This window comes from Narcine bancroftii, chromosome 1, assembly GCF_036971445.1.
Source record: "Narcine bancroftii isolate sNarBan1 chromosome 1, sNarBan1.hap1, whole genome shotgun sequence".
NCBI lineage: Eukaryota > Metazoa > Chordata > Chondrichthyes > Torpediniformes > Narcinidae > Narcine > Narcine bancroftii.
Genome location: NC_091469.1, coordinates 387089433 through 387109470, shown reverse-complemented (window position 1 = coordinate 387109470; position 20038 = coordinate 387089433). Strand labels below are relative to the sequence as shown.

At 40.2% G+C, this 20038-nt stretch overlaps 1 long non-coding RNA gene across 1 annotated transcript; it reads right to left on the bottom strand.

The window, feature by feature from the left end:
• Positions 1-1730: 1730 nt before the first annotated feature.
• LOC138753001 (uncharacterized) lies at positions 1731-10966 on the bottom strand. The gene is made up of 3 exons (XR_011351004.1): positions 10927-10966; positions 10720-10772; positions 1731-1949 (listed from the first exon to the last, which is right to left on the bottom strand). It is a non-coding gene; the product is annotated as an uncharacterized lncRNA (long non-coding RNA).
• Between the last annotated feature and the right edge of the window lie 9072 nt (positions 10967-20038).

The following is a 20038-nucleotide window of genomic DNA, read 5'->3' as shown; positions in this document are numbered from 1 at the left end:
ATTCAGGACTTGATGCCAATAGATCTGTCACATTCTCTTAAACTTGACTCCTTATGGAATCAAGTTTTGGAGCCTAACTATACTGGGATTTCCTGGAATTATTCTGGATAATCTGTCTCTCCAACCTGCACCAATAATGCCTGGCATAAGATTAGACTTTCCACTTCTTTGGCTTGGCTTCGCGGACGAAGATTTATGGAGGGGGTAAAAAGTCCACGTCAGCTGCAGGCTCGTTTGTGGCTGACAAGTCCGATGCGGGACAGGCAGACATGGTTGCAGCAGTTGCAGGGGAAAATTGGTTGGTTGGGGTTGGGTGTTGGGTTTTTCCTCCTTTGCCTTTTGTCAGTGAGGTGGGCTCTGCGGTCTTCTTCAAAGGAGGTTGCTGCCCGCCAAACTGTGAGGTGCCAAGATGCACGGTTTGAGGCGTTATCAGCCCACTGGCGGTGGTCAATGTGGCAGGCACCAAGAGATTTCTTTAGGCAGTCCTTGTACCTTTTCTTTGGTGCACCTCTGTCACGGTGGCCAGTGGAGAGCTCGCCATATAACACGATCTTGGGAAGGCGATGGTCCTCCATTCTGGAGATGTGACCCATCCAGCGCAGCTGGATCTTCAGCAGCGTGGACTCGATGCTGTCGACCTCTGCCATCTCGAGTACTTCGACGTTAGGGATGAAAGCGCTCCAATGGATGTTGAGGATGGAGCGGAGACAACGCTGGTGAACTGAGAATTCAGAGGAATAACTATTTGTTTCAATATGATTTAATTGATTTTTAAAATTAAAATGTATTCTTCAAAAAATTACTTCAGTAGGTTTAATAGTTTTTATATATTTTCGTTAACCAGAACACAAGCAATGTCGAATAAATAGAGGCAGTCAAATATGCATAATGATTTATTCAGTTCCCCAGTGATATTGTGCAGGTAAACATGTGCCATCCAGACAAGGTATACATTAAAAGCTCTACACCTTTCTCCATTTTTGAAAGAAGAGATCATATACAAACAAAATTTACTTACTGAATCTATTAACACATTTCTGAGTCTCTTTGGTCTCCTAGTTCAGTAGAATCTTAGTTCATCTCTTCTACAGCTTCCACGAGATCAACTTTCGGAATGTACTCATGATCAAATTCCTCTTCAATATTCTCTTGTTTATCTTTTGCTGTATTTGAATTGTTTATTCTCCAGCTCTTGTTATCACCTTCTGTTTTCACAGGTTATAGCTGGTAGAACAGCTTTCTAGAGACAGTGGGAAATGTAGACTGACCGGATGGATGGAGGTCTACCAGGAGCCAATGGAAAGTAACCAGACATGCCATTCCCCTTCCATGAAGGCCAAATATGACATTACGATTGTCACCCGGACTAGGGATTTCTGGATTGCAGACCGCGTCCTCCAATGTGTCAGCCTGAATTCTATTGCAAGTAGCAAACACTGTTCTGACATGAAACTTCAATCTGAAATGTTCATTCTATTTCCGTCTCCACAGATGCTGCCTGACCTGATTGATTTCTAGCAATCTGTGTTTTATACATGCAGTTTCCAATAGAATTTAGTAAGATTTTGTACAGGGACTTGGTGCAATTACAACTCCGACTATCTGAATTTGGAGAACCTGTTACTTTTTTTATAAACAGCCCAGTAGCAACAGCAAATCACTTATAATAGCGTTTAAACAACAACAAACAACAAGGGAAGGCTTTTTAAGCATTAAATTTTAATTCTCACCAAAAAAAATGTTGGCCACTGCCGATCACTGACACTTCCCCACCGAGACCCTGCTCCTGCCCAAGGGGCCCGAGGTCCGTTGCTGCCGCTGCCGGGGGGCCCGAGGTCTGGTGTTGCCAGCCCCATGGGCCTGAGGTCCACTGTGCTGCTGCCGCGGCTGGGGGCTTGAGGTCCGCTGCTGTCACGGCTGGGAGCCCAATGTCCCTGGTCAATTCAGCTCTGAAAAAAATTGGGTTAAATGAAGATTTCGGAGAATCCAATTTAAGATAATTGGAGTTGTACTGTAAAAGATGTGTTTTGAGAGGCCGTATCTTCCATGAGTGATCTGAGATCTGTGTGAACAGAAAGGGTTGTATGTGGTCTTATACCTTCTTAATCAATCAGATTAATGAGCAACCCAGTGTTAGAATAAATCTCAGAATATTTCATTAGATGCAGTAAGTGGAAAAAAAAAATGGAGGGAAAGAAGTAAGAGTTTATAAGAGGAAGAGATAAAAGAAATAAAATGACATTTTTAAAAAATTTCTTTCCTTTCATCCCACCAGCCTCCACATCCAGCACATCACTCTCCCTCATTTCCTTCAACTACAACCAGATTCCACCACCAGTCATATCTTCCTCTCCTCATCACTCTCAGCCTTCTGCAAGGACCACTCTCTTCGTGACTCCCCAGTTCACTCCTCCCTACCCACTCACCACTTCCCATCCCGTGGCACTTTCCCCTGAAACCACAGGAGAAGCATCACTTGTCACTGTACCGCCTCTCTCAACACCATGCAGGTCAGACAAAGATTCACATGCTCTTCCTCCATCCTTGTCGACTGCACTTGATTTGAAGTGGCCTCTGTCATGATAATGAATATGTATGAGATGTACCGGAAGTCACGTGGTATGAGAGAGATAAGAACACAAGCAGGAGAACAAAGGAAATGGGAGAATAAAGACACTCAGAAGTTTACCTGATAAAACTTGTGTTTAATGTTTTATTAACTTCACATTTCGGGCCACAAATGTGACATTGGCAACGAGGATGAAAGAAGCTTGAAGAAAATTAAAGACTAAACAAGATTACAGAGGATTACAGACAACTTCAAGGTGATAAGAATTTTCTCTTTGACTCAGAACTTTTGGGGCTGGAATATTTCCTCATGGCTAGTGCAGACAGTGACTTTCTAACACATAGTGGAATTGCTCATTTTGACCCGACTGGTGATGCAAGCACTGTAAGTGTGAAGTGGAAGGCATGGCTGGAAGAATTTGAATCCTACACCGACAGTCGTGGCCTATTTCTAGATACCGGTACAGTTGAACAAAAAGCGCAGAGAAGGGCGTTACTTCTTTTCACTGCTGGTCCCGCAGTTCGGGAAACATTTAAAACACTTTTGAATACTGGAAGAAAGGATGAGTACCGGAAAGCGGTAGATGCATTAAATGCACACTATGTAGTGACACCGAATGCTACATTTCAACGCCATTTGTTTCGGAAAACGAGACAAGAAGATGGCCAGACAATTGCTCAGTACATGACGAGACTACGCCAGCTAGCTGTTGGATGCAATTACATGCCAGCTGATTTGGACAACCAATTATTGGATCAAGTCGTACAGCACTGCAGATCAGATAAACTCAGAAGACGTCTACTGGAAAGAGGGAGTGAGTTGGAACTCACCGATGCTTTAACCATTGCTGCTGCATTAGAGGCTGTTGAAGGGCAATTTCATACCATGACCCTGAAAGACAACTCAAGCCAGCAAATTAAGAGGCTCTCACATCGCCATAACCAGCCAAGATATACGTCGACACAGGATGTGGAGTGTTATCGATGTGGAAACCGAGGTCACTTTGGAAAAGACCCATATTGCCCGGCCAAAGGCAAAGTTTGCAGAAAGTGTGGAGGTAAGGACCACTTTGCAAAGAAGTGCAAAAGCAAGTCCAATGCAGACCAGAAGAGGAAGAGTACAACTTCCAAAGGCAAAGCCTGGGGGAAAGGAAAGTATCCTGGAAAGAAAGATACCATTCGCCAGATAGACGGTGACGATGATGATACCCAGGAGGGACAGAGTTGTTACCAATTTACGTTGAATGAAGTACATCATGAGAAGGTCCCAGTGATCATTGATGGAGTGACAGTGCAGGTCATTGTAGACTCAGGCAGTGACAGTAATGTGATTGATCGACATTTATGGGAGAAGTTGAAAAGGAAAAAAAATCATCTGTACTTCAAAGAAGTGTTCCAAGAAACTGTATCCATACACAGCAACCAAACCATTGCAGACCATTGGATGTTTTACTGCAACTGTTGAAGCTGGAGATAAGTACACCGAAGCAGAGTTTATGGTCATAGAAGAGAGGGGAGAACCATTGTTGAGTAGAAGCACAGCGCAAGACCTGGCAATACTTCATATTGGAGCTTGTGTCAATTCAATTCAGTCATACGAGGATATGAAGCAAGAATTCCCCACAGTCTTCCAAGGAGTAGGAAAGCTGAAAGGTCGACAATTGAAGCTAGCGGTAGATGAAACGGTCAAACCCAAGGCACAACCAATGCACTGAACTCCGTTTGGACTTCGTGGGAAAGTCGAAGCCAAAATTAAAGAATTGATCGAACAAGACATTATTGAACCTGTGGAACATTTGACACAATGGGTCAGTCCCGTAGTGATTGTGCCCAAACCAAAGGGTGACAGAAGACTATGTGTTGACATGAGAATGGCCAATGAAGCTATAATTAGAGAACGACACCCTATACCAACAGTGGAGGAAATACTTCAAGAACTAACTACCAGTAAGATATTCTCAAAAATTGATCTGAAATGGGGCTATCATCAATTAGAGCTGGATCCAGGTTCCCGAGATGTGACAACATTTGTGATACATTGTGGATTGTATCGTTACAAGAGACTATCATTTGGAATTAATGCAGCTTCTGAGATCTACCAGTATGAAATCCATCGAGTGATTCAAGGCATTCCTGGAGTTGCCAACATTTCTGACGACATCATAGTCCATGCACCAACGAAGGAAGAGCATGACAAACGGTTGAGGCGTGTACTATCTAGACTACAGGAGGCAGGCCTTACCGTGAATGGAAACAAGTGCCAGTTCGGTGTGTCAGAAATGGACTTCATGGGACACAGACTTACAAGGGAAGGACTAAACCCTGCAGAGGCCAAGGTGAAAGCTATTGCAGAGGCACGTGCACCTCAGAACGCAACAGAGGTGAGGAGTTTCCTGGGATTGATCAATTTTTGTGCAAAGTTCATTCCTAATCTCGCTACAGTGGCAGAACCACTAAGGAAACTAACCAGGAAAGGTGTACCATTTCATTTTGGATCTGAGCAGAAGAAAGCGTTCACAGCGCTGAAGCAAAGCCTGACAGATGCAAAAACTCTTGGATATCACGATCCGGCGGCATCAACCAAAGTCATAGCGGATGCCAGCCCAGTTGGTTTAGGAGCAGTGTTGGTCCAGATGTATGATGGAGGACCAAGAATCATTGCCTATGCCAGCAGATCATTATCAGATGTGGAAAGAAGATACTCTCAGACAGAGAAAGAAGCACTCGGACTTGTATGGGCCTGTGAGAGGTTTCATGCATATTTATACAGCATTGAATTTGAACTCATCACAGATCATAAGCCATTAGAAGTGATCTATGCACCTAGATCCAAACCATGTGCCAGAATAGAGAGATGGGTACTCAGACTACAACCCTACAAATATAAAGTAATCCACATTGCAGGGAAAGCGAACATTGCTGATCCGCTGTCCAGATTGGTGAAGGATGGAGGTCCACAATCCAAGTCAGAATTGGGAACAGAAACAGAGAGCTTTGTACGCTTCGTAGCTATTCAGGAGACACCGAAAGCTGTGACTACGAAGGAGGTCGAGAGAGAATCCGAACGTGATCCTGAACTCATGGAAGTAAGAGAATGCATACAGAGTGGACAATGGGACAAGTGTACTCACAAGGCTTACATTCCCATTAGAGATGAACTTTGTTGCATCGGACAGCGTGTATTAAGAGGTTGCAGATTGGTGATACCACAAAGATTGAGACCGAAGATCGTATCCTTAGCGCATGAAGGACACCTAGGTATTGTTGGTAGCAAGCAAAACCTCAGAACCAAGGTATGGTGGCCAGGTTGTGATAAAGACGCAGAGAGATTTGTTAAAACTTGTCACGGATGTCAAATCACAAGTAGGAGTAATCCGCCAGAACCGATCCGGAGTACGCAACTTCCGACAGGACCATGGATCGATGTAGCTGTTGATGTTCTTGGACCTTTACCGATGGGTGAATCAATTATGGTAGTGATAGATTACTACAGCAGATACTATGAGTACGTGGTGTTGAAGTCCACAACCACTGAAAAAACAATACAAGCGTTAGCAGAGATATTCGCAAGATATGAATTACCTGTTACATTATACTCTGACAATGGTCCACAATTCATTTCAGAGACATTTGCGGAATACATGAGGACCACAGGTATCCATCATCATAAAGTAACTCCGAAATGGCCGCAAGCCAACGGAGAAGTAGAGAGACAAAATCAGTCCATTGAAGAACGATTGAGGATTGCACACGCAGAAGGACAAAATTGGCGAGAAGCATTGCTATCTTATGTGGCTGTCTATCGAGCAACGCCTCATGCAACCACTGGAAAAAGTCATGCAGAAGCATTTTTTGGGAGAAAAATCCGCATAAAAATGCCAGAAATAAAGGAAATCCGAGACGACCAGGAGATGAGGGACCACGATGCTGAAAAGAAAGGTGCAGCAAAGCTGTACACAGATTCGAAATGTGGAGCCAAGTACTCAGACATCATGCCAGGAGATAATGTTCTAGTGAGGCATGAAACTGGTGGTAAGCTAGATACACCTTATTACCATCAGCCCTATACTGTCGTATCCAGAAGTGGCAGTATGGTGACAGTCAAGTCTCCGACTGGAGTCCTGTATAAGAGAAATGTATCAGGTGTAAAAAGGTACCAGTCCAGAGATACATCGAGCGAAGAGGTTGAAAGGCCAATACGAGATGCTGAAACTGAGAGACCTGATGATGTTCCAGAGGCAGTTACCAGCACTCCTGATGAAGTGACTAGAGCGCCAGAAACACCCGAAGCCGTGGTGAGCAGTATGTTCGACGCCGAGAGTGAACAACCGAGAAGCGACGACAATATCGCAGGCAGGCCGAAACGAAACCGGAAAGTGCCCAAACGATACGAAGACTTTGTGCCATAGTTTTAATAAGAACTTTGGGACAGTATTTAATCTTATATCATAAAGTGCATGTATGAATGCTGTAGGAAGTAAATTTTATGTAGTTGAGTTATAGTATTACCATTAGTTATGATGTTTGTAAGTTTCCAAGGGATATTGGTAAGTGAAGGTAAAGTTTATTTCTGATTAAAGGAGGGATGTCATGATAATGAATATGTATGAGATGTACTGGAAGTCACGTGGTATGAGAGAAATAAGAACACAAGCAGGAGAACAAAGGAAACGGGAGAATAAAGACACTCAGAAGTTTACCTGATAAAACTTGTGTTTAATGTTTTATTAACTTCACATTTCGGGCCACAAATGTGACAGCCTCCTCTACATTGAAAAAAAACAAGCGTGGACAAGGCAATCATTTTCCTCACACCTATTCTTTGTCTACAAAGATTATCCTGACCTCAAGTTGCACACCATTTCAACTTGCACCCCTCCCCCCACCCCCCATTTCCACCCTGACCTCTCAGTCCCCAACCTTTTCTACTGCCAGGCTGAGGCTAAATGTGAAGTAGAAGAAGAACTGCACCATGTATTCCACTTGGTTATTCTCCAACCCAACAGTATGAACATTGCATTTTACAACTTTGGCTAAATGGTGGCACTACTGCTGCTGTGGACATGGGAGAGCAGAGAGCAGATACACAGCTCTTCTCTGATGGGTTCAGTTGCCTGGTCCTAATGCTAACAGCTGCGTAAAGGCATTACATAGCCTGAAAAAGAAACTGATGGTCTTTTGTTTTAAAATCCTGCAACTGCAGGGTCCAAGATGGTGGGGCTGCGCTCAGCAGCAGTCATGAGAGTTTGCAGACTCCTGGGGCAGCACCAGACATCAGGGCATCAGAAACGGGGAGAAGCAGAGACAAGAACACTACAGATGGTGACCACAGCAGCAGACCAGCAAGTGGCTCAGAAACTGTGGGGCCCAAACAGGCTGCATCAACTTGCTGTCAGGGGAACCACTTGGGCTGTGGACTGCTGAAGACTGGCTTCTGGGAACCAGGTATCGGAGCTGGGATTCAAGAGGGTGCTGAAGGCTTCCTGATCATATTGGAGGTTTTGGACCTGGAGCTTGGGTAACTAATCGTTCAAACGAGTTGGTGCAACTGCAGAGGCTGTGGGAGTGCTGGAGGTGAATCCACGGATACTCAGTGACTCTGAAGAGACTCTCTTTTGCTTTTCTTTCTCTCTTACTGTATGGGTGCAAGGCGACACTAATAGCGACTCTTTGTCCATCTTGCGTCAAACAAAAGGCAATTTTGTGCAATATCTCATGCTCCATACTATTACATAATAAAGGAATTTTGAACCTTAACCCACACTCCTCTCTTCCTTTACCTCAACTTTCAGTTCAAACCTATTCCCCAGCACCCAGTTTCATTCCTCTCCTCCAGCTGATTTCATTTGCCAGTTATCCACTTTCATTTCACCCATCCATTTCTCTTATCCCTCCCATTTAGTTCTATCTGCCCACCATCCCTCCCTCACCTGGTTCCAGTCATGACCTTTATTATCACAGGCTGCACCTCCATCTTCTTGTTTCTCCACCACCTTCTAGTCTCTGTCTCTACCTCCCTGCTCTCCTTCCCCCACTGGCCACCCTGCTCTTTTTTGCCCTTTTCCTTACTTATCTCTTAACTATAGCCCACCAGTTACTATCTCCTGACTCCATTCCCCTCCCCCACAGACTTCATCTACTCATCATCTCCCTCCTCACCTGGTTCCACCTATCGCCTGCCAGGCCTTATCTCATCCTTCCCATCTTTTTATACTCGCTATTTCCCATCTACACTTTTAGTCCTGATGAAGGGTCTCAACCCAAAAAGTCCCTTTGCCTCCACAGATACTGCCTGATCTTCTGAGTATTTCCAGGAGTTTGTTTTTATCTCCAGATTCCAGCATCTGCAGTTCTCTTGTGTCTCTGTTTTTCAATTGTTTTGAAATCACCCACAATATTCAAAATCTGAAGGAATGATGCCCATACATATAAATGTCGAGCTTCAGTCCCAGTGGTTATTTCTCGGTAATTAGGACTCATCAAATCATTATATAATCATAATGTCAGTACAGCAATAACACCTTTTTTTTCTGTGCATGTCATGTTCATGTTGATTGGTTTCTATAGATGAGTTTCTACACTGGAATTTTTCCTGATTTCTGTACTTAATTTTGCAGTACCACTATCCGTCTTTATACTTTAATAACAGTAACACCATTGTGACTTCACATGAATCTAGATCAGTCATTCCCAAAGTGGGCGGTGCCCCCCACCAGAGATGGTGGAAAGATCCAAGGGAGCGGTGAGGAAAAAGGGGGAGGTCCGAACGTTTGTTTGAATCTTGGTGACCTGGTCTAGACAGGACACGTGCCACACACCATCCAGATCAGACAGCACCTGCTGCGGGGACTTGGTGATCATCGCATTTTCATGTCTGCGAGGGCAGTCTCCAGGTTTGTAAGCATAGCAAGTTATTTTCAGGCTCATAATTTAAATTATAATACAAAAAAGATATAATTGGGGAACGACACAATATTTCCTTATGTTTTTCTGTGATTTACATGGTTTTGACATTTTTTTTGCTTGAAATGCTTTGTTTTGTCTTTCTCCTCTGTCATAGCATATTATATATTCATTTATTTATATTAACATTATATCAAGCAGTGTTATACATAGATAGGCTATGTTGTATTATGTTGTGGCTACATGGCATAGTTTTTGTTATGTATTCACCTTTAACTGTAACTTCTAATGTTAAATAGTTCTTAAGTATTTGATTTTTTTACTTTCACATTCAAACTTGTATTATTGTCCATGTACTTTTACTAGTAATTGTATTGCTATTATATTTCCTTATGTTTTTTTTTGCTTCATTTTGTTGTAATTGGCAAGATTTTTACAAAGAACTTACTTTTTTGTTGCAGAATAAATTATGGCCTTAGCACAGCAAACATGAAAGAATTGTAGGCAATATAGTGTGGAATATCTGAAATCTGAAATATAGATTTGTATCAGCACCAAATAAACCAACAGCAACTGTGTGAAAGAGTCTCTTCAAATGAAGCCAATGGGTATTCAAATGTAACATAGCCAGTTTCCAAGCCTCACTGAACATTTGAAGAGAATATTTTCCAGTCTTCTAGAACATTTGAAGAGAATACATTCTGATAAAGGAGACAAAAAAGAACTTAGCATATTTTCAGTCACTTCGAGAAGACCTACAGAAACGGAAAACCATTGGAAATATGTTTGCTAGCACTTCACAACAACAATCCAGTGATGGTTTGCGCGCATCATAAAACATCTCATTGCTGATTGCTAGATCTGGTAAACCTCATACAATTGGAGAAGAGCTTATTCTGCCAGCAGTAAAGTGAGGTTCTGCACACAGTTTTACACAAGTCGCATGAACAAATAATTAAAGCGATTCCTCTCAGTTATAACTCTATTCAAAGAAGAGGGGATGAAATGGCTGAAAACATTGAAAGCACATTGTGCAAAATGCTTAGAACAACAGGATTGGGCTTACAATTAGATGAGTCCACTCTGCCAGACAATGAATCTTTGCTTCTTACTTATGTTCATTTTGTCAGAGTTGAAAGTTTGGTTTAAGAGCTGTTAGTTGCAAGACAACTGAAAACAGTTACCAAAGGGGAGTCAGTATTTCGTGTTGTTGAGAATTTTTTCCAAAGAAAAAAACATCCCACTTACCAGCATTCTTGCTTGTGCAACAAATGGGGTCATCATCGTGGCTTCATCAGTTTCTTTAAATGAACGGGAGGGGGGAGGTAGGGAGGGTGGGATGGGAGGAGGGAGTGGGGGGGGGGTAGAAAATGGCACTGTATATATTTGAAAAGGAAAAAGTATGTATCATGGTTAATGTGGTTTATGGTGTGAAAAAAAAACAAAAAGCTATACCTGGTGCATTCACAGTGCACTGTGTAATCCACAGGCAACATCTGGTCACAGAAAACTTAAATGGTCAACTTCACAAATCATTAACCACTGTTATCACAGCAGTAAATAAAATCAAGGCACATGCTCTCAATTCCCGACTGTTTCAACAGCTCAATACTGAGAATGATGAAGATTTTGAACGTTTGTTATTGCACACAGAAATTAGATGGCTGTCAAAAGGAAACTGCCTGAGATGCTTCTATTGACTTTTTAAAACAGTTGTTGAATTCTTCCAAGACTCCAATTCTGTTCTCTGTGATGAACTAGGAAATATCAAGCATGACATTTCTTACTTGTCAGATGTATTCACAAAGTTCAACAAAGTTACCTTGCAACTGCATGGAAATGAGGTTAACCTTATCAAAGTCAAACCAGTCCTCTCCACGTTTCTGTCCAAGTTACAGTTATTCAAACATAACATAGCCCGTCGTGAGCTCATCCAGTTTCCGAGCCTCCCTGAATTGGAGGAGGAGAAGAGCATACCAGACAATGACCTTCAAGTGTATTGTGCACACCCGGATGAGCTGCATTGACAGATTTCAGGATTTTTTTTGCTTAAAATACCAGACTGGGTGATCAATCCATTCCTACCAGCAATGAAGAAACAGGAATGGTGAAGGAAGAATTGATTTCACTCCAAAATGACATGGTGCTGAGGCCAAAGTTCAAAAAATCATATCAAGAAACTTGGTACAAAAAAAAAAATTCTGGCCCCTATCCTGCACTGTGGAACAAGGTCAAGATGTACTTTATTGCCTTTCCCACATAATATTTAGTTGAGTAAGGCTTAAGTGCAGTCATCCAGCTTCTTTCCAAGCAAAGAAACAAACTGAAATTACTGAAGACAGGGATCTAAGTCTTCTTCTTAGTGCCTTTCAGCTTGATGTCCCTGCACCAAGCACATCTATCCCATTAAAACTGTGAAGACAATGTAGTTGCAGGTGAGCTATAAATTCACCCTTTCATATTGCTAAATAAATTGATTTACCATGCTTTATTTGTGAAATACATACGCTTGTTTATAGTGTTAGATTAGTTGTTACTTTAAATTTGTTTTTTTAAATATTTTATTTAAATTTTTTGATCTAACCCCACCTAACTTACTTTATTGAAAAAAGAAAATTAACCAAAAAAAATTTGAGCAGTAGACCCAATACCAATACTAAGAAAGAGGTGAGTATTTGTTTTATGTGTGTGTGGGGAAGGGTGAGGGGGGGGGGGCGTGGGTGCTCGGGATGTGGGAGCCAAGGGGGTGGCAGCTGAAAAAGTTTGGGAACCACTGATCTAGATAATTAAATGTAATAATTTATTTAGGTATTAAAATGCTATTGCAGTTTTCTGATGATCATGTGATTTGGAGATACCAAAATTCTGTTTTTTTTTAAGATGTTTTTCTTCAAACAATGTATATATATATATATTTATATTTATATATAAAATATATATATAAATATTTATAAATATATAAAATTAAACTCAAAACGGTCAACCAGTTTACCTATCTCGGCTGCACCATTTCATCAGATGCAAGGATTGACAATGAGATAGACAACAGACTCGCCAAGGCAAATAGCGCCTTTGGAAGACTACACAAAAGAGTCTGGAAAAACAACCAACTGAAAAACCTCACAAAGATAAACGTATACAGAGCCGTTGTCATACCCACACTTCTGTTCGGCTCCGAATCATGGGTCCTCTACCGGCATCACCTACGGCTCCTAGAACGCTTCCACCAGCGTTGTCTCCGCTTCATCCTCAACATTCATTGGAGCGCTTTCATCCCTAGCGTCGAAGTACTCGAGATGGCAGAGGTCGACAGCATCGAGTCCACGCTGCTGAAGATCCAGCTGCGCTGGGTGGGTCACATCTCCAGAATGGAGGACCATCGCCTTCCCTCTCCACTGGCCACTGTGACAGAGGTGCACCAAAGAAGAGGTACAAGGACTGCCTAAAGAAATCTCTTGGTGCCTGCCACATTGACCACCGCCAGTGGGCTGATATCGCCTCAAACCGTGCATCTTGGCGCCTCACAGTTTGGCGGGCAGCAACCTCCTTTGAAGAAGACCACAGAGCCCACCTCACTGACAAAAGGCAAAGGAGGAAAAACCCAACACCCAACCCCAACCAACCAATTTTCCCCTGCAACCGCTGCAACCGTGTCTGCCTGTCCCGCATCGGACTTGTCAGCCACAAACGAGCCTGCAGCTGACGTGGATATTTACCCCCTCCATAAATCTTCGTCCGCGAAGCCAAGCCAAAGACTGTATATATACACACACATATACACATTATACACATACACAAACTTGTTTCACACCATGAATATATGCACACATACACACTATATATATATATATATATATATATATATATATCTATAAAAATAAATACTGCATATATATGCACACATATACACATTTTTTACACACACATATATTCATATAAAAATAGACATACAGCATGGTACAGACCATTTCGGCTCACAAGTCTGCGCCACCAAATTTACACCCAATTACTAAGCACCTCCGGTACATTTCAAATGGTGGGAGGAAACCAGAGACCCTGAAAAAAACAATCCAGACATGGGGAGAATGTACAAATTCCTTACAGGCAACATAGGATTCAAACCCCAGTCCCGATCACTGGTGCTATAAAGGCATTGCACTAACCGTCATGCCAACCATGCCGCCCTATAAATATTTTTTTTTAAAGTATGTTATAAACAGATATCTTGGTCTTCACTATCAATACAAAATATCTCTCTGATCGTGTAGTATGTTTTGGATACAATTCTCAAGGATATGAGTACGTCCAATAATATAATGCTGTAGTTGCATCTGTAATTTTCATTTAAATCTCAAATTTGTCACAAAATTGGTTTGGCAAATCATCCATCTTGTATTGATATGCTAAAATAAGAGAAATAATCACAAATTTTATTTGAACACAATTTATACGTAGAGTGTAATTCCAAATGAAATTGACAGCAAGGGTTGAGGACATGTCATTCAGCTTAAATTACTCAGGCTTACCATGCTTTACAACTTATTGCACTCACCTCTGTACAGCACTAGGTTGGAAAAAAATAATGAAAGGCTTGCTGTGAGGGTGATTGACAGTGGATAAATACTTGCCACACCATCTCTGTTTGCACCTGCTCCTGACCTAGAGAAAAAATGTCAGGAGACTGAGGTGACAGAAATTAATCCTTGAGACAGTGCGGAGCAACAGCGGTGAATTGCTTGATGAGAAGGTATTGAAAAGATACTGAGAACTCAGGGTGAAATGAGTTTAGGATTTGGGGAATAAACTGTAAGCAAGTGAAGGAAACACATTTCTGTGGATAAAATAGATATTTAAAAGAATGTTGTTCTTCATTATCAAAGATGTCTGACTTGTCCTCAACTTGAAAGTTGAGCTGTGGGATATTCTTAAATGAGCTTTCATACTCACAAATTGAAAGTTACATTTTGTAAAGCTCATTTCTTGACCTGGAGTCTCATTCAATGGAAATGGATGATTTAACCTGACCCAAACAGGCAATGTTCCTAAATTTTCTTGTAAGACTTTCTGTAATGATAATTGCATTTATCTGCTCTGTTCAGTTTGTTTGGCTCAGAGTGTGAGCTGATATTGGCCACCGATTTCTTTGAAGATTCTCATAATAGGTTTTCCTTGAGGCTTTCCAGAAGAAATGATTGGAAGTATTTCAGAACTGTGAATCGGGGTGAATTGTTACATCCTGGGGAGCTAAATCCACTATTAGCTGTTTGGATGGTATTTGCTCATATAAACCCTCTGGTGCTCAGATAAACACTTCAATAAAAATCAATAAATATTAATCAATATTTATTTATTTTTATATATCTAGATACATGATGTATATGTATTGTTTGTCTGTGTGTTATGTCTGCTGTATGCTTGCATGTTTTGCACTGATGACTGTGGAACGTTGTTTCATTGGGTTGCACTTGTGCAATTGGATGATAATGAACATGGAAACAGATGAACAGATGATTCTTAGTAGCAATGTTACAATAAATCAGAATCAGAATTTATTGTCATAAACAGGAAGATAGATGAAAATGTTTGGACAAATTTATGTAAGGATAATATGACTAAGGTTATAAATGTAAGATATAGATTAGTACAATACATCAATTATATTTAACTCCTCAAACATTAAATTAATTTAATTTAATCTCCTTGGATTTGTGTTTCAGATGTGGAGAAGAGATAGGCATTTTTTCTCATTCAATTTGGACCTGTTCCAAGGTTAAGACCTTTTGGGTACAAGTTAAAATATTTTTGGAGAAAGTATTAAAAGTGAGTCTTCCGTTTGATCCAATGTTGTTTTTATTAGGGGATATTAAGTCAATTGCCTTAGGATTAAGATTGACTATGTGTCAAATTGAATTTTTATGTTTAGCTTTGGCTGTTTCTAAAAAATTACTTGGAAATCTGATTTAGTTTTAGGAATGCAAAGATGGCATACTGAAATGAAATCCTGTATTCCTCTAAAAAGATAATGTGAGGGATAAATATCATTTTTTTGTAAAAGTATGGAGCCCATACCTAAAAATTCTTGGTTTGAAGATTTAATCCGTTCCAGTGTGTTGTCTTGGTTTCCACAGCTTAATAGTTGAATGTGTTTTGAAGTGATGGTCTCTTCTTAGTGGGTAGAAGGAGGAAGGAGGGTTGGGTGTTAGTGGGGGGGATGAGGGAGGTGGGGGGGGGGGTTATTCAATTATATACTTTTTGTATGAATATAATTGATGTTATATGATTAAAATTATAAATAAAATATTCAAAAAAAAGAATATATTGTCATGAAGAAGTCATGAAATTCGGTGGTTTTTGCTGCAGCAAAAAATAGGTCGACATTAAAATTGCCAGAAGCTTCAAACATTTATGCCTTCATCTTTACTTGCAAAGGAATGGCAGAGCTGAGAAGAAGATAATAATAAGTTGTTTCAAAGTTTTAAAAAGCTTTAGCAGATTGTATGTAATAATTGTCAAGCTAGATGTTAATCCTGCTTGGATTAAATTAGAAGCTGAGTCCTTCCTCACCTGAACAACAAACATAGAATAATCCAGCATAAGAACAGGCATCTTTGCACCACAGTGTCTGTACTGACCAATACGAGATTAAAACTGCTCATCTACACTGTCACAGTCTACACCCCTAAATTCCCTGCCTGTTTTTTTTGTGTGTCTGAATGTCTCTTGTCTGAAACCCAACACCCAACCCCAACCAACCAATTTTCCTCTGCAACCACTACAACCGTGCCTGCCTGTCCTGCATCGGACTTGTCAGTCACCAACGAGCCTTACTGATGTACTGTAGAATAAACAGCATCATCTGTTCATAAGCATGTCATTCATATGGAGAAGTGCACTACAATTCTATGAAGCATACTTCACACAGATGGAGGTAAGTGTGACTAACAATTGGTTCTCATATAAAATACAATGTAGAAGTACACAAAGCATAATGCTAAGCAAGAAATGTTTGGACCAAAAGAGTAAGGAATTAGCTTAGATGGAGCAGAAAAGACTGAAAGGAGAGTCATGGTTTTGTTACAGAAAGTTGCAAGTCATTAATATGTTGAGAAGATAGGGCTAGGAATTAGTTTGGCTTTTATGGCCAAAATTTAAAAAAAGATGAAACAGGATGGAGTAGCAATCTTTTGTAATTCATTGTTATCATGGAAGAAACACTAAATTTCTTGGAGATCTTGTCACATCTATTTGGCAAAATAAAACAGCTTCCTTTGTTCAGATTGACCAACCTGCCATTAGTTGCTCAGTTTTTTAACCAAAGACACTCATATCCCATTCCCAACACAAGGGGATGCCATTGTTATGCTTCTGGGACAACGATTGCACGAGGAGATTAAAAGTGGAGCAGATTAGGTACTAGCAAATGAAGATGCTGCATTATTTGTAAGACAACATTGAAGGGAAGAAATTAACCCTGGAAATAGGAAAAATGGATCTGAGTATAATTCCTATTCATAATTATTATCAGCAAAGCCGTTCCAATAACTTAGTGTCTGAAAGCTCTTTTTTGTACTATTAATACCTTTAATGCAGTATTAAAATGTGTGCTCTTTTCATTTCATATCATGTTAATTAGTTGTCAGCACATTACCATTTCATATATTGTGGTTATAAATTACTTCATATCAACTGTTAAGCACAACCTGAGTTTCAGAACCTCCACCTGAAATAAATAAATTATTCCCGTCCCGTTCTTTCTGCTTCCCACTTCAACATGATTCATTAACATAGCCATGGCTACTCAAAACCATGAGCAATAGTATTTCCTTCAAAAATTAGTTAATTGTTTTCAATCCTTCCACTGTTTTTTTAAATAATTCCTCAGTTACACTATTATTTGCAAAACCTTGAAATTATTTTCCCAAATTAACATCTTTAAAATATCTGAGGTCTTTGTGATTATGATGTATTTGACATAATAAAAAAATATTGAGAAGTTACATGGAATACCTGCTAAATAGCAAAAAAAAAAGTATTTCAGTACATAGATTAATTTGTATTTTAAGAAGTTTGTGACTTTGGAATGATGTTTGGCTCTAAACTCCTTTTGAAGTCAAATTGAAAGTTAATGCCTTTGAAGTAAATCTAAACATTAAAAAGATTTTCCCTCATTTTCTCTCTTATCTTCTGAAACGATGGATGAATTTCAACCTATTCCAAAAACACAACAAGGTGGTGGTGGTGGTGTGGTGGGAGGGTGGGGGAGGGGAAGAAGGGATTCTAATGCTAAAAACAGAAAGCCAAAAACAAACCCTTGAGAATCCTATTTATTACAATTTTATTTGTGAAGGTTTTAGGGTCAGTTAATAAGCCTTGAGAATGCAGGTAGTAATCATAATATTAAAGCAAGACTCCGTGCCTCTAATTTCTTTTAACATCCCTGGTGCAGAACTCTGGACCTGGAGGAAGTTACAGGAAAGTGCATTTCCAGCACGTGGGGTGGAAGGAGCTGAAGTGCTTCCCAGTCCTCGAGAAATCTGTTTAGCAAGAACCACCTTCCTCTCCGCATTTCACTCTCATAAAAAAATTGTCCATTTACATGCTGCATTATTCAATAAGATCAGGGATGATCTTTTATCTCTGCTCCAGCACCTGCTCCCTGCATTAACCCTATTCCTTAATACCCAAAAATCTATCCATCTCTGCTTTGAATATATTGAGCCAGTGAGCCTCCTCATGGGAAGACCATATCAAAAATTCCCTCCGGGTAAAGAAATGTGTTTGTTTCTCTTCTCTGAATAGCTGCCCATGACCTCTGAGGTTAAAATCCATAGCTTGGAGAAGCATCATGTCTGGCGAAACTCAAGTACCGTCTACATGGATTTCTCTGGGACGCATTTGGCCCGTTCTTTTCCTATATTCATCTCAGCTCCAACATTTGTAAATAAATTCTTGGACTCAGATTATAAAAAGGAGAGAGTTTATGGAATGGAAATGAAACAGCAATTCACTCCCAGTGATGGTATGCTTTCTCCAGTCACCCCTCCCCCTCCACCCATGCTAAATCCTTTCAATTCCTCTTTTTCAAATACATTTTATATTTCTTTTTAAACAATGGTCTGAGTTATATCTTAAGTGATATGGGGTGAAAGAACTTGTTGAGGTTCAAGATATCACTCAGAGCTGGATATAGATGTAACAAGCCTTTCTTGAATCGATACACACCCTCATGAGAATCTCCCTATCTGCTAGCAATGTCATCAATCAGTATGAATATTTTTGATATTACCAATGGATAGCTGAACATTTGTTAACCTCACTGTCCTGCACATGGATTGGAGACAGGGGGCCCTTTCCCAACTTCTTATTTTGATTTCTCAGTGATACCTCTGTGTCCACGTTATCTGACTGTAGTACCCAGTCCATCAACCTCTTCACAGCCTATCATCTATTTCACCCATCTATTGTCCTTCATCCTCACTTTGTAAGGAGATGTAGCTAGTCCACAAATCCAGATGCCAGAAATCAGGACCACATGAGAATCCGAACTCTTAGACTTTTTAGATTTAGTGGGAATTTACATGTGTGTGTGCAAACATGTAAGTGCCACAGATACACAGCGGCAATCAGCGACCATGCTTACTACAGGTAATCTTACTACAAGGAAATTCAGTCGTATACTGTATTTTTCTTTTGCAATGCTCTTTTTAAAATATAATTTCAAGCTTAACACACTTTTTATGCAGTGAAAAGAATTGTTTACATTTTTCTCATGCTAACATTTATTTTTCTTTAAAACTGCTCATTTTGATAAATGAAGCATGCTGTATTTGGTAATTAATAAATTATCACAATTTACCTGTTCATCTCTTCTATATTCCTTCTTAAATTTGAACTTTTAAAGTACTGCCTGAGAATCTAGAAAATCCAAAAACCCAGACCAACCTAATCCCCTGGCAGTCTGGATTTTAGGACTTTTTCTTTATACTGACTGTTTGCATTACAGCCTGGATTGGTAATTAAAGTGCCCAGGCTGCAGAAAGTAACAAACATTACAGGCCCTGAACTGCATCTGTGTGAGGCACTCTCTCAAGAAGGCAGTCAACATCATAAAGGAGCCATTTCAGCCTAATCACAACCTCTTTTCACCACTACATTCATGCTTCTTCTGGAAAGAGTTTAACCAAAACTATTATTAAACATTTATTTTAAAAAGAAAAAGTTTAACATTGCATATGTTGAAAAAAGAGAAAACATGCAGATGTGGTTGAAAATTTTCAATAAATATTTAGTTTGGCCCACGACTTAGTCCAAGTTTTTAATTTTGGCCCTCTGTGAATTTGAGTTTGACACCCCTGCCTTAATACATTTATATCTTCCTTTTACTATTTTAGAAAATTCCATTGCTATTTGCTTATTACTAATGCAGTACATCAAAAATTCAACCCATGTGAGATTAACTCATCACGCGTTGATTATTGCTTTTCCAGAAAGATTCATTCTATTAAGTATAAAATTGGAATGTGATCAAGACTGCACCAGATTCACTATTCTTAGAACTCAAAGAATA